General features: G+C 47.3%; 1 long non-coding RNA gene across 1 annotated transcript; it reads left to right on the top strand.

Moving 5' to 3' along the window:
- The first annotated feature begins 418 nt into the window (after positions 1–418).
- Positions 419–14535, top strand: LOC116762360. Its single transcript, XR_004352246.1, has 3 exons — positions 419–647; positions 11075–11878; positions 13263–14535. It is a non-coding gene; the product is annotated as an uncharacterized LOC116762360 (long non-coding RNA).
- Positions 14536–14962: the final 427 nt, after the last annotated feature.

Here is a 14962-nt window from a genome sequence, read left to right as displayed (position 1 = left end):
CGCCCCGCCCCCTCCCTCCCCTCCGGGCCCCGAGCCGCCGGCCGGGATCGGACGAGACTGGGCAGGGAGGGCGGGCTGGCCTGCGCTCGGCGGGCTCCCGGGGAGACTCCTCTCTTTCCGTTTCTCGATCCTCGGAGACTGTCGGGTCGGGGGGCTGCGCGCCCCACCCGACCCGCGGGGGTGGAAGCTGCACGTGTGCCGGGAGGGGGGCGAGGGCGGGGCGCACCCGCTCCGGGGACCCGGCGCCGGTGCTGTCGGCCAGGTTCTCGTCTGCGCGCCGCCCGCGCATCTACCCTGGGCCGGGCCGGAGGCCGAAGCCGCCCGCCCCGCGTCCCCCGCGCATTCCAGTCGCGCCACCGCCCGGCCACGGCGCGGACGCGGCTGGGGACAGATGGGGACACGGTGGGACAGACGACGCGGCAGGCCCGGGCCAGCCAGCCACAGGGTCTCCCCAAAAGGAGAGTGGACCCCCTGCTAAGAAGTGGGACGGGCCGGCGGTGGGAAAGGGTGCCCTCGGAAAGAGCGTCCCCGCGTGAGCTGGGGCCCTTGGTGAGCCGGAGAGATTTCGAAGTGGACCCGGGGAAGCTGCCCCCGTGGAGAACCGGGATTCACGGCCGCCTGCCCCTCAGGCTGCTCCTAATTGGGAGGTAATTTTGAGCGATAGTTAAGGAATCCGGTTAGTTCAAGTATTGGAAGTTGGTTCTAGAGGGTCTCGGGTGACCTCACATCGCCCCAGGCTGGGGAGGCAGAGCCAGGGCGAGGCCCCTAAGCGCTCTGCGCTCCTGGAAAGTATCGAAAGCCCAGCTAGGGCGCAGAAACGATGGGGACCGAGGGCAGGTTGTCGGTCACGTGACTCGGTCCAGCCTGAGGGCAGGTTGTCGGTCACGTGACTCGATCCAGACCGAGAGGTGTGTCTCACTGCTACACACACGCGCACAGGCACACGCGCATACATCACCGCCTCCAGGTTTTACTCAGACTGCTCCAGTGACTTGCCCATATCAGACCTTCAAAGTTCATCCAAGTTTATCTTTACCTCCCGTTTGCCTTGTGAACTGGGAAGAGAAGGTGTTTTCCACAACCTGGAGACACCCCAACCTGGCGACAGTCAGTAAATGCTGGTAACTGATGGACTCACCACCTAGTCCGCAGGAGGGACCTGAGGGTAGAGGCTGAGGAAGCGGGCAGAGCTGAGTTCTGCCGTCCCCCACAAAGCCCCACTGAGGTCTCCCCCCATCGTACACACCCCCTCTCCCACTGCCACTGGGCTGAGCAGAACCTCTCCGACCACAGTGAAGGTGTTTTTATGCATCCAATAAATCTATCCTAGGAGCAGTCAGGTCTCCTTTTCCCTGTTGCCTAGGAGACCTAACTTCGTGAGGCTGCTCTTCAGTTGTGCCAGGCACTCTGGTCACTAAAGAGAAGGAAGCTTTTTCCTGTCTGCAATATTTGTTTGTTAAAGAGACCTGGAACTAGAGAGTAAAAATAACAACGGCCCAAAAGTCACTAATCATTACAGAAATTCCGAGTAAAACACAATGAACTGCCACTTTTTAATCCATTGCATTGATACAGATTTTTAAAAATCTATTAAGAGAAATTATCCAAAATCTGGAAATAAGACCAAAAGAATGGCGCTCCTTTCAACCTCGTATTGCAGCGCTGTTTAAAAGCCCAAGGATTACTTACTTTTCTAGGAGAAGTTTCTGTTGTTTGATGTTGCTGTTTACTATTAATGAAAAGCTGAGTCTCTATAAGGTTATGTACCAACTTGTAGATTTGTGCCTGGTAGAGATGCAAATAATCTTTGCCCCAAAGAAAAGGTAACTTCAAAGGTTATAATTATTTCCCTGTAGGACATTAACCATGTTTATATCTAGCCTAGCAATCTTATTTTAATATAGGTTAAGGACTCTGTAAACCCATTTCCCCAAATGGTCTTTGAATCAGCTTTTTCATCTTACAAACGTCCTCATTAGTTAATGAGGTGAGCAAACTTTTGGCCCATGTGCATGCCATATTTGTAGAAAGATTTGAGAGCCATATTTAACTTTGGAAAATTATACTTGGGGAAGTCTGACAAGAACAGGAATTTTTGCCGGCTTATGGAGAGACACGTACCCTCGCGCACTGATTCGGGGTGTCCAGGTTGGAAAAAGCTCTTTGGAAGGCAATTTGGCCGTTGTTGTTGAAACTGAAAGTGCACAGCAATTCCTCTTGTGACCCAACAATTCCTCTTCTAGGAGTAAGTCCCGAGAAACATTTCCACACAGGCACTTAGAGAAATGCGCAGTGTTTGCCACGGTGAGAAAGTGGAAAGGACTTAAGTGGTCATCAAAAGTGGAATGGAATATAGAATGGATGAACAACAAGGTCCTAGTGTGTAGCACGGGGAACTATATTCAATATCCTGGGATAAACCATAATGGAAAAGAATATAAAAAAGAATGTATATGTGTGTGTATAACTGAGTCACTTTGCTGTACTGCAGAAATTAACATTGTAAATCAACTATACTTCAATTAAAAAATACTTTTAAACAGTGGAATGAATAAATTAGTGGCACATACATGTGATAGAATACTATACAGCCACGGAAGATGAATCAGTCCTAAAAGTGTGGATAGATCTCAAAAACAAAATGTCAGTGGAAAAAAACTGTCAATGAAAATGACTGTGGGTACAGCACAGTTATATGGACGTATATGACAAAACAATACTAAATGGAAAGATATCTGCCAAATCCATCAAGGTGCCTATGGGGTAGTGAACAAAGTCAAGATGGGAAGATGTCAGCAGGGACTTTTGCTTTATCTGTAGTGTTCTTGTGTACATCCTGAATTAAATGGATGCACGTATTACTTGTGTAACGTTTTAAAGGGGTATCTCGGCGCTGTGGGAGTTTGGAAGTAAAGAGCCAGAGCGTGCCCAGTGCTTGACTCTGGGAAGTCGGATTAGGTCCTAGTGAGCTTTTCTTCTCAGGCTTTTTCTGTTACTTAAATATTAGATGATGACGATGATGAGAGAATCTCTGACGTAAGTTCTAGAACTTCTAGTCCAGCCCAGCCACCAAGTCCAGTGTATCATCTCACACGGCACACTTGAACTCTCTTTGCCTGGATTTGCCTCTCCATGTATCAGGAATTGAACACAAAAAATATAAGAAGTCCATGTCTGCTGTGAGGACAAACAAAATGATAGAGGGCAGGCAGTGTGCTGCTACACCTCTGAGAACCGGTGTTGCATAAACGTCAGGAACAGACACAGAAAAGACGAGTGGTTTCAGGTTGTAAATCGGGCTGACTGGGTAGCCTGGTGCCTGAGGCTACATAATACAATGTGAAACCGGGGAACAAAGCTCTCTGGGTCACCTGCCTGTCTGCCAAGGTGGGTAGAATTACAAAGGTGTGTCCGAGGAGGAGCCCTGGTTGTAGGCAAGCGCTTGGGAAACCAGATACTTTAATCTGATTCTTAAGAGTAACAAATGGGAATAAAAGAAAGACTTCATGAAATTCAAGCCTTTACTTTGGAAGGCATGATCATTTTTCTGTTTACTTTTCTCCTGTGGCTGTTTTGTTTGGGCTTAGGTTGTTTTGTAAGTTCTGTCCTTGCTCCCTAACACTCACAGTTAAGAAAAGAAAGAGCAAAGGTTGGTGGTCACTCCAGGTCACCCTCCGTGTCCCCCTCGTTCTGCATCAGAAAACATGGTAGGGAGCTGGGGGCTCAAGCCAGGAGGTTAGGCGGGGCTGGGGAGGCGTTCCTGGCGGCAGCGGGGCCCTAACCACACCTGTTCCACAATCTGTAACCACCCCACCCCCACGCTACTGCTGCCATATGCAAAGTTGGAGCTAGAGTGTCTTTTCCATCACTGCCTGTGCTTGTGATGAGTTGGGTAAACTAGTTACAGGGGCACCGTGATTTTTAAAAAATTTTTATTGGAATATAGTTGATTTACAATGTTGTGTTAGTTTCTGCCGTACAGCAGAGTCACTCAGTTATACATACATCCACTCTTGTTTAGATTCTTTTCCCATATAGGTCATTACATAGTGTTGGGTAGAGTTTCCTGTGCTCTTCAATAGGTCCTTATTAGTTATCTGTTTTATATATAGCAGTGTGTATATGTCAATCCCAGTCTCCCAGTTTATCTCCCCCGGCACCGTAACCATAAGTTTGTCTTCTACATCTGTGACTCTGTTTCTCTTTTGCAAATAAGTTCATTTGTACCATTTTTTAAGATTCCACATATAAGCAATATCATACATTTGTCTTTCTCTGTCTGACCTACACCACTCAGTAGGACAATCTCTAGGTCCATCCATGTCGCTACAAAAGGCATTAGTTCGTTCCTTTTCATGGCTGAGGAATAAGTCAATTTGAGTCCCCCCCACGGGAGGTGGGTCAGTGAAGGCCCTGCAAACATAGCTCTCCTTCCTCCCTCATCAAATGAAAAGCAGTGGTGAGGCCTCAGCGCTGTGAATGCTTTTGGCACAGTGACTGGTCTGACGCTTATGTCAGCCCTCAGGGGTAGGGAGGAGAGCTGCCCCTGCAGGTGAGGAAACTGGGGCTCCAAAAGGGGCTGAAGTGCTCCCGGACCCAGGGCTGGCCGCAGACCCAGGCCTCCCGGCTGACCCCACAGCCTCCTCTGGCTGTGGTCCAGCCACACTGGCTTCCTCTGCTGGCTCCAAAGTTTCTCCTGTGCGGACGGTGGGTGTCAGGCTCGCGGGCCTGGTGGGCCTTACCTGCCCCAATGCCCCCCTGGACTGAGGAGTCCCACATCCTTTAGAACAGTGATTCTCAAGCCCTAATAGGCCTGCGAATCCCCTGGGAGCTTGTGAAAAAGCAGATCCTGATTCAGTGGGTGGGGCCTGAGAGTCTGCATTTCTGACAAGTTCCCAGGAGGCCCCGGAGCTCATTTTCTGCAGAGGCCGCTCTGAGTAGCAAGGTTGATTCTAGCTTCAACCAGACAAAGCAAGTCTGGTGTCGGGCAACCCGTTGTACCATCTCACGGTGTCCTCATCGTTCATGATTGTAACTAAGCGTTAATTACGTTTTCCTGGCTGGAATGTCATCCCCACGAGGACAGGGACAATGACCGTCTCCTTCATACCGGTACATACTGGTATATACTGGTACACCCAGTGCCTAACACAGTGCCTGGCACGTGATAAATGCTCACTAAATATCTGCTAAATGAATAAAGTGAGTGAGGGAAACGAATGACTGAGCCACCAAAACGACGCTGTCCCCCGATTCCCAGCAATGAGACATTTGGGAGGGTTTCATAGTCTTATCATCAAATCCATATGTTCCTGGAGACCCAAATCCCATGCATCAAGCCATCTAAAAGGGGTTCATGGTGGTCATCCCTTCGGAATGGGATTACAGACTTTTTATTTTCCTTTGTGCACTTTTCGTGTTTTCCAAATTTAATGCAATAGGCGAGCATTACTGCAGTAATTCAAAGGACATTTAAAAGTTCATCTAAGCAGATTCTCTCTTGGTCACTTCTGCTTTATCACCACAGACGCTGAGCTGGCTGTACTGTAATCCGTCACTGTGTTCAGTGTCTCCGTTTCCAGACTGTAAAGTAAGGTTGGGCTGGAGATGACCACTGAGCCTCACTGGGACGTGAATTCTCTCTGAATTCGTCTTTTCGTCCATGTATTCCTTCTCATCCCTGTTACTTGCAAGGAATCCTAATCTCACATCTGCTGACCTCACCTCTGTGGGTTCCTGCCACCTGTAATACCGTTCCACGATACCCCTTTTCTGAGGATGGAATTTGTTGCTTAAGTCCTGAGTAAGAGACCTCCCCGTTGCAGCTGAGGTGTTTACATAAACTTAAGTCACCATTTTTTTAACGTGATGCTGAAAAAACTCAGTGAAAACCCAAGACTGTTTGAGACTACCTGTCTTAGTCACGGCATGAAATAATCCTGTTGGGAAGGGCTGCTGGAGTTTTACACTTCTCAGTGTAAAATTTTTTTTACATTTACATACTGTAAAACATTACGTTACAGTAAATAATGATCAATTAACTGTAGTGAATGTTGGTTGTAAAGTTATTCGTGCTCCTGGGGGTAGAGATGTTGTCCTGGATATATCTGCATTGGTTGCATCACACAACCCAGAGTCTAGACTGGTACCCTGGGCACATTTCATTCTATGAGTGAATGAAAAGGAGACGGAGGTACGTCCGGCTTGTTCAAGAAATCAAGGGGGGAGGTTTGGGTCGATGTTCACGTCCTTTGACATCCGATCATGTCTCTATGTCCCAGCCTCCCGTCAATTTTGTGCAGCTTCCATATCCACTCACACCATCGGCCACTTAGCACGAGGTGAGAGAGAATCCCTAGGTAAGAAGACCAGGGCTGAATCCCACTGCCCCTCACTTTATAAAGATGTTTCTGAAAAGATGTGGACTAAGTACGTGTCTATAAATTTGATTGAAAGGAGCAGAAATTTGTAAAGGGCGGACGTATTTGGCCACTCAGTCTCACCCACATAGAGGGGCTTGATTTGTCCCCAACGGCATTGCTGAGTAGCAAGGACCTACTTTGGGGGGAAATTATATGATTTGGGCCATTTAAGAAAGGAAATATGGGGCAGTTCTGGGGCTCAGCAGGTGTTTGGAGAGGCAGGCGTCCTGTCCTCAGCAGAGGGCAGGCGGGGGTCCATGAGGCTCCTGAGCTGGTGAGGACAGAACGAGCAGCTCCTGACCACCTGCAATCCCATGGGCGTGGCTTCCACGGGGCGGTGTGTGCCGGCTGCCACCTGTCCTCCGGATTCCCACTTCACTTCGCACCCACCTTCCAGAGCATCCCTACTGCCACGCTCCCGGCCACACCCCCAGGTGACAGCCTCTTCCTTTCCCCTCTTTCCAAGGCATAAACTCTTTCTCCTGCCCCACTGTGTCCTTCCTTTTGGAATCTCAAGAGCATCCTTCTGGGGCGGGAGACCCTTGTTTCTCTTCGCCTTTTTGACACGACAATTCGAGTTCTTCCTGAGTGTGAGTCTAAGGAAATGAGAGGAAATGTCCATCAAGATCATGTTTGAAGTTACCATACACAGGTACGAGTCACAGGTGACCCTCCTTTCTTTTTCTTTTTTTCTTCCTTTGCGGTACGCGGGCCTCTCACTGCCGCGGCCCCTCCCGTTGCGGAGCACAGGCTCCGGATGCGCAGGCTCAGCGGCCATGGCTCACGGGCCCAGCCGCTCCGCGGCACGTGGGATCTTCCCGGACCGGGGCACGAACCCGTGTCCCCTGCATCGGCAGGCGGACTCCCGACCACTGCGCCACCAGGGGAGCCCAACCCTCCTTTCTAAGGCTGATACCCACATCCTGATTTCCTCTTTGGCTTTTGTGGACATTTGTATTTTCATTCCCAGATGGGCGCAGTGCAGGCAAGGCCATGTTCATAGAGCCTCTGGGTTTAGTCTCTTCTCTCTGACTCTCTGATCAGCCTGGATGTTGACTTCCACGTGGCAGCCCGAGTGACTTCACTGGGTTGTCTGCACATCCCGAGTATTTCAGCTAATTGTCAACTTTCTGCTATCCGTTATCTCAGGACTGTGAGTACCTCACTGACAGGGCTTAAACAGGCACAGAGCATTCAGTGAACTGAAACCAGAATAAAGGCTCAGGGCAATGGCACAGATGCCTATGTCATGGTTCAAGGAGTTGACTTTTATAGAAGTAAGTACATTTGTATTAGTTGTTATGGTGAATTGTTCTGACACTCACCCAGACAGGAAAATAATGGAAGTTTCTTTTCCCAAGTGCTCCTGAACTCAAACATTCCAGATGACCTGGCCTCAGCTGGCCCAGAGCAGAAGTCATGAGATTGAAAAAATAAGTAAATAAATTTTTAAAGAGATGGAGGAACCACTGCTTTCCGAAAACATCCGATTCGGGCCAGTGATTGAAGATGAGCTCAGGATATGTGGAACGTTTGCTTCCTCCTTAATTAAAATTGTTTAAGTTGCTTCTATTGACCCTCTAAGCGAGAAGAGAGTGTGTGTGTGGAAAGTTCATGCTTGAGGGACTTTCCTCCATCGCCTCCCCAGATATATATATATATATATATATATATATATATATATATATATATATATATATATATACATATATACATATATACATATATTCTAGAAAACCAGTGCTAGTCTGCTGTCCAACTCTGGGCTGAGCTGCAGTTTGGAAGGTAAGCGATTGCGGACTGCTCTGTCAAGCTTTGCTCTTTGTTAATAAAATACTTACAGTTTAGCATACCGGCACCTCCTTTGAGTCTGATTATACTCCTAACCCTCCAAGTTCAATGTCAGCAGATCCCGGTCTGACATTAAGTGAGATTGCTTTCTGGGTTTGCTAGCGTACCGCGTTTGAAAGACAGACTCCGCCCAAAGCAGCTGCCATGGTGGAGCCCGCACTGTCCCTTGCAGGATGGCTTTATTAAAGGCCATCTCCCTGGGAGAACTGGTCTACCTGGGTGGCAGTGTGGCCCTGTTCCAGGCAAACGGCCAAGATCTGCGTGATCTCCACGTACTTCACCCCTGTAACCGTGACCTCCTGGATATTAGGCACTGTCTAGTCTTCAATGATAATAGCTCTTGGTGATTAATTTTGTGCTTTTGGTCGCTCTCAGGGAAACGGGTGTTGACATGTAGTCAGTATCTTTCAAACTGAGAGCAAATGGAATTGAGGAGACTGTTTTCCAATTTATCCCAACAATTTAAAGTCCCATGTTAGAAAAATGCCATTCTTCCTGGAATACAAACACATACCAAGGGTTCAATTACTTCTTATAGCAACCTCATTCCAAAAAGTGTTTGAAGTGGCTTCCAAAACAACGAATAAAAGAACGAAATTGACAGCTAAGGATTTGGGGCAGAAACCGAGCATTACCTAAATCACCTCATTTTCCCATTGCTCGGGCTGCTCATTTCACCCCAAGAGGCATAAGAAATGAGGAAGGGTGACCATCGGGGAAAATGACATGGAATCTGGGAATACCCTGTTTAAGTCATAGGCTCACAGGAAAACCTTATTTAGACCATTTTTTACACCATTTAACTGTTATATACAAATCTAGAATTAAAAGCATTTTAATAAGGTGGGTAAAAATATTTACACATATTCCAAATGATCACACATTAGATGCTGCATCGTACAGGAAGCTTGCACCGTCCACCTCCTTCTGCCTGCAAGGTTTGTTCCTTAATAGCTGACGTTTTCCTCTGAATTGGCTCCCAGCTGGGAGGAACAGTCAGTGTTTTCAAACAAAAGGCACTTCCAGGAACTCTTAAGTCAAAGAACTGGTCCAGAATTCTTTCAGTTGTGGGGAGTGGGCAGGAGGGAACTTTTCTGTCTCCTCTGAATCCAGTACTTGGTGGTCCCCTGCTTCTTTAGCGAAACAACAAAATGGCCGGAAAACACTTTTTAAAATGTTTCTATGACAACGTGGTATGAATGAGCACACTTCCTAAGGAAATGAAACTCCTAAAAGCTTCTGTGACTTTACTGGTGATCTCAAGAGAAGGCTTTTTCTGTTTGGTTGGTTTTTTGTTTTTTTCTTTTCAGTTCACTGATTATAGATCCAGGTTCAAAACTTATGACTCTTTACCCAATTAAGCAGTTATTTTTTTTTATGTGTCATTTTATTCACCCCTCTAATTTAATTTTTTTAAATATTCATCAACACAGTCTCCCTTTCCTTGTAAAAATCCCTCCTTGTCACATGTCCATCTATTTTCGCCACTCACTCCTTCACTGATTCAACAGATTTCTTATTGTCGGGTCATAAATCTAGTGAGAACAGCACCAAAATGAGCAGGAATTGTCTGAACTTTTGGTGCTTCTTCAGAAAAGGTAAACAATCCCTCTGGATCTTGAGAAGTAACCAGGTGGTCTGGGTTTTCCTTTATGTTTTTTATTTTTATTGATTGATTTATTTAAAAATTTTCTTGAACTGTAGTTGATTCACAGTGTTGTGTTAATGTCTGCTGTACAGCAAAGTGACTCAGTTATACATACATATATACATTCTTTCTCATAGTCTTTTCCATTATGGTTTATCACAGGATATTGAATAGAGTTCCCTGTGCTCTACAGTAGGACCTTGTTGCTTATCCATCTTATATGTGCTAGTTTGCACCTGCTAATCACAAACTCCCAGTCCAGCCCTCCCCCAGCCCCACCCCCTTGGCAACCACAAGTCTGTTCTCTATGTCTGTGAGTCTTCCTTTATGTTTTTTTAAATTTAGATTCGTTAGCCCAAGAGATCAGGAATTCCTGGCTCTTGAGGACTGGGAGAGAGGGAAGATGATATTCTAGAAGCTGGTCAGGTACCTCTGATGAGTTCATCTATCAATTTTTAATGCCACCAGGGTTTCATTTCAAAGTGGAAGAAATTTGTGGCAGACTGGAAGCAGTAGCTGCCGCACCCCTGACTGTAATCCGTGTGAGCTCTTTAGAGCCCTGTCTCGTTTTTAGTAGATGGCCGTGCTGTCCATTCCTTTTCTAGAATGCACCCTGGAGATAAGGCTTGGGGTATTTGCTGCACAGCCAGACGCCAGACCATTCATTTCTGCACCAATTTTTCTCCCCCATTTTAAGGGACCTTTCTCTGTGGTAATGAGCTCACTTACAGACTGATATCTCTAGGGGCCCCCGTGTGGGACCTGTGTAGTAAATTTAGAGCAGCACATTCAATTTGTCATAGCAAATACCTCCTGTTCTCTTTATAAAGTTCACATACACGTGTCTTGTCCTGCATTTAGTCAGCTTGTTGACTAGGGGAAACACTCATCAAGGAGAGAAGCTATGGGTATGTCACTTTATGAACAGGAATCTCCCAAACTTCCAATTTCATTCTTCAGATGAAAAGAATGAACACCACATGGTAAACCGAAATGCACTGCTAATTTTCAGCAGTCTAGAGCATTGTGTCTGAAAGAAAGGAAGAGATAGGAAAACACAGTCAGCTCTCACAATAGATTGAGAGGAACTGTGCGAACGACGAGGATGAAGATGAAAATAACCGTGTCCTTCTTTCCCCCCTTTTCACCCTAGTGTGCCGTTTGTTTGCATCTTCAGCGCCGGGCGGGGGTCTTTCCCAGGTGCCTCCCCAGAGCCAGCCGTCCATGTTCTGCACAGCCAGGCATCCTCTCAGGGGGACAGCTCTGGAGCAGCCACATCTTTTCTTTAAGGAGCACAAAGACCTCGAGATTGCTTTCCTCCTGTTTTGCATCACTTCCCTGACTAATACAGACACACTGTATTTGCATAACATAGTTTTGGTCCGCATGGGACCCCACCTCCAGCTTCCTGAATATGCATTTTATTCTGTGCGATGTCTGAATGTTGCACCTCTAATCTCATCACCAGCCTGTGTGCTTCCACTGAGTTATTCTCCAGGCTTTAGAACCGCACCTCCAATTTGTAAGCTGAGCTAACGATTACATTTTCATCTCTGAAAGATGTTAAATGAAAGCATGCCTTGTGGGGAGCATAAATCAAAGATCTCAGCATGAGTGGCCCCCTATCCCCAGCCCAACTTCTCTGCTTGCTCAGTGGAGGCTGGAGAATAAACTCCCCTTTCTCTCGAACATTCATCTTCACCCAGAGAACCTTGCAGGAACTACGCTCTTAATACAGCATTGTTTAGCCCCCTTCACTGGGACGCTTTCATTTGATCAGCCCAGAGAATAACCATTCCGCAGCCTTGGAGACAGAGTTCAGTGATTGAAGTGCCAGCCGACGGAAACGGCGTGGGACCCCAGATAGCTGGGATCGATGAAGAAACTGTCCATCCCTAAAAGAATAGGACAACAGACAGGTTGCAGTTGCAAAAACTACCATCAGAATTTCGCTGAGGTAGGTCAAAGGCAGAGTCAAAATCACTCTTCCAAGTCATTTCCATTTCTTTGCGTTCTCACTTAGGGTTAGCTGCTTTGGGGCCAAATGCTTTGCCCAAATGATTTCGTTTAACCCTTAGCACAATCCTTGGAGGTTGATTTTTTTTTTTTAAATCCTCATTATACAGTTGAAGAGCCGGAGGCAAATGACTTTCTCTAGGCTCCACAGTAAGGGACGGATCAGAGTCGAGTCACTGGGTCTGTGGGTTTGCAGTAATGTGTAGGTTCAACTGTCACCCAATCCTGGGTCTATCCCTTCAGTGTCTTCAGGCCGGTTTTCTAAGACCTTCCAGGGCAAGACCACACTCACATCAAACCTCCTTCTGCCAGCTATGTGCTTTGCCAGCTGACACTTCCTCTTATGGCTTATTTTTTTGTCTCGGGACCTGCTTTCTGACAAGATGGGCGTTTTCTACACCAGGCTCATCACCAGAATCATCTGGGGTGCTTATTAAAAATAGAAGTGCCCCCCCAAAAAATAGAGGTGCCCCAGCATCTCTTGGAGACTCCGATTCCTGGAGCTGGGGGTGGGCAGGGGCCCACAAGTTTCTTTGTGTAATTCTGATAAATAATCAAGTTGGGGAAGAGGTGTCATTTCCCCAAAGTTTTTGACCCATGCACCCCTTTCATGTAATATATAATCTGAGAACTCCTTCAAAATTAAAACAAAATTTTTACATGATGTCCGCCAAAAGTCATGTTAATTTTAGTATCTTATTTCAGATCAATATGATATCAAAGGATGTCAGAAAGTATTTCTAATGTAATATTAATGATGATCACAATTTGTAAGATGCATCTTTACTTTTTCTCCCTTCACGAGTGACTTGTGATATGTAACATACTTTAATTTTATACAAAAACAAACACACAGTTTTTTGGCAAACCAATTTTTAAATGATTTTTATATTGTGTTTGGTTTGGGCAAACAACAAATATTACAATGTAGCTTGAAATTTAACCATGTTAAGGGCATCAAAAGTGGACCATGGGGCTTCCCTGGTGGTGCAGTGGTTGAGAGTCCGCCTGCCGATGCAGGGGACGCGGGTTCGTGCCCCGGGCCGGGAAGATCCCACATGTGGTGGAGCGGCTGGGCCCGTGAGCCATGGTCGCTGAGCCTGCGCGTCCGGAGCCTGTGCTCCGCGACGGGAGAGGCCACGACAGTGAGAGGCCCACGTACCGCAAAAAAAAAAAAAAGGGGACCATGGACTTAATTTTTAAAGAATTTTCATATTTTGTTTCAAAATGATAAGATAAGGGAGAGGGTGTTTCTTTTGTTAGATTTTAATTTCAATAAATGGAAAAGCAATTGGATACAATGATTACTGTTTTTTCTCTTTTAGACAATGGTCTGGAGATCCTGAACTGACATCCTGTAAGAATTTCAACGTATTGAACGTAACTGGTAAAATTTTGGAAGCTTATGTGAGGAATGATTGTTATTTTCTTCATAAACTTGGATTTAAGTGTCCGTATTCCAAATGCTTTGTTGACTTAACCAATGGCCCATTGTGGGCATGAATTACACAGTGTAAAACTAAGATGAAAAAAATCACGTAAATGCCGTCAGGAGAGGCAGCGTGGCCTGCAGTTCTCAGCGAACTGGGTGACAAAGTCCCATCCCTCTTCCACGGCCGCCACGGGGCCTCCCTCCTGAGTTCTCAGAGCTGCAAGCTGTCCAGTAGTAAAGGGGAAATCTCTGAATAGCTATTTTGTTCATTTATGATTTTAAAACGAAAGTAGCAGCAGGTGCTGTCAGCACCTCCTTGACTTGACCCTCTGGAACAGGTTCAGAGACGCTCCTGGGGACCCGGGAAGGGGTCGGGAGGCTCTGCGGCTCCTGGTACCTCAGCGAGGTTCTCAGTCCCAACCGCCCATCAGAGTCATCGGGGCAACTTTTAAAAGATGGGTGCCCAGGCCCAGCGCAGCCCATTAACCAGACTCTTTGGTGGAAGCTTCCAGTGTCAGGACCAATCTCCGCAGGTGATTCCAACGTGTGGCTGTGAGCCAGCAGCCCAAGGGGATGAATCGGACACTGTGACAGGCTTAGCGGTAGAAGGAGTTTGGGGGCAATTAGGCCTAAGGCCTGAAACCCCATCAGGATCCTGGCCTTCTCCCCGATGCTCCGTGTCTTCAAGGAGTCCACAGCGGCTTGAGGAAGGCACACACACCCAAAAAAGCATTCTGCCTGAAGGATTTTGAAACTTGCCTGCAAGTCACTGTTAAAGACGACACCTTTGCACATGCAGGTTTTGGAGGCCACGCCCACATCACTGAGCACGCTGTCACCACCACCCCCGCCAGTACAGGGTGCTCCCCAGGTCCCGCTTGAGGACAGTGTCTTGTAGGAGATGCCGGCTCCACCCACACACGTTCCTGAGCGCTGGCTCTGTGCCCGGCCTCACAATGACCCCTGACAGCACGCAGATGAAGCTGTGGCCCTGCCCCAAGAGCCTCCATCCAGTCGGGGACAGATGAGCGGATCAGGGGTTACAGCCACTGTGCTGAGAGCCGAGACGGGGGTGCCGACAGCATCCTCACCCCTGCCACCGTCCCAAAGGTGACAAGGGTGGGGAGCCAGCATTTGAGCAATTTCACCTTCTTTGTACATTCAGATATATTGCATAGAAACCTATAGAATACATTAAAAGGTCTAGTTCGCACATGTCTGTGTATATGTACCTGTGTGGGTGTGTATATATACAGCTTTTGTTGTTGTTTACAGAACAGACGAGCAACCGCAAAGTATTCCATGGAAAACTTCCTTCCACTGCAAGTAATGGGCTCATTTCAAATAGTGCCTAAACGTGTCATCTTTGGATCGGGGGCTTGTGGGAGAAGAGGCTGGGTAAGTGGGTTGGAGCTGACGTGGGAGCTTTGTATGCCAGGCTGGGCATTGTTTAGAGGTGTTATTCTGAATGTTATGAAGAGCTGTGTGTGCGCGCATGTGTGTACACGTGCGTTGGGGGAGGTTGGTCGTGTATGTGTGTGTTGGGTGTATGTCGTGTGGGTGAGTGGCGTGTGGTGTGTGTGTGCATGCCCA

The sequence above is a fragment of the Phocoena sinus genome, chromosome 11, assembly GCF_008692025.1.
Source record: "Phocoena sinus isolate mPhoSin1 chromosome 11, mPhoSin1.pri, whole genome shotgun sequence".
Lineage (NCBI taxonomy): Eukaryota > Metazoa > Chordata > Mammalia > Artiodactyla > Phocoenidae > Phocoena > Phocoena sinus.
Note: the sequence above shows the minus strand (reverse complement) of the source record. Positions and strands in the feature narration are given on the sequence as shown.